Source organism: Nannospalax galili, unplaced genomic scaffold (genome assembly GCF_000622305.1).
Source record: "Nannospalax galili isolate Female #2095 unplaced genomic scaffold, S.galili_v1.0 scaffold1263, whole genome shotgun sequence".
Lineage (NCBI taxonomy): Eukaryota > Metazoa > Chordata > Mammalia > Rodentia > Spalacidae > Nannospalax > Nannospalax galili.
The window spans coordinates 225,755-226,399 of record NW_008349124.1 but is presented as its reverse complement, the minus strand read 5'-3'; the positions used below and the strand labels follow the sequence as shown (position 1 = coordinate 226,399).

At 41.2% G+C, this 645-nt stretch overlaps 1 protein-coding gene across 8 annotated transcripts in view; it reads right to left on the bottom strand.

Annotated features, from left to right (window-relative positions):
* Xylb (xylulokinase) overlaps positions 1-645 on the bottom strand; it is a 57,472-nt gene that overhangs the window by 10,997 nt on the left and 45,830 nt on the right. The window lies entirely within an intron of this gene.

The following is a 645-nucleotide window of genomic DNA, read 5'->3' as shown; positions in this document are numbered from 1 at the left end:
TATTTTTATTTTATACATATAAGTGTATTGGCTGCATGTATATAAGTGCACCAATATTGTAAAATGCCCATGGAGGTCAGAAGAGGGCATCAGATCCCTTGGAACTGGAGTTACGGATGGTTGCTAGCCACCACAGGGGTGCTGGGAATCAAACCTGGGTCCTCTGCAAGAGCAACCAGTTGTCTTAATCACTGAGCCATCTCTCTAGCCCAAGAAAAGACTTTTCGTAAATTGATGAAGGTCATATATCCAAACTTTACAACAAACTTTGTTTTTATTTATTTGTGTGTGTGTGTATGTGTGTGTGTATGTATGTATGTATGTATGCCCCATGCATGTGGGTTCCAGAAGAAGACAATGGAACCAGTTACAGGTGGATCTCTGTGAGTTCTAGCCTGGTCTACCTAGAGGTCCAGGCCAGCTAGCACTACATAACAAGACCTTGACTCAAAAAAAAGTACACATTCTTTTTTTTTAATATTTTTATTTATTATTTTTATTTTATGTGTATGAGTATATTGCCTGCATGTAGGTAAGTGCACCTGTGTCGTGCAGTGCCCACAGAAGTCAGAAGGGTGCATCAGATCCCCTGGAACTGGAGTTATGGATGGTTGTTAGCTGCCATGTGGGTGCTGGGATTCGAAC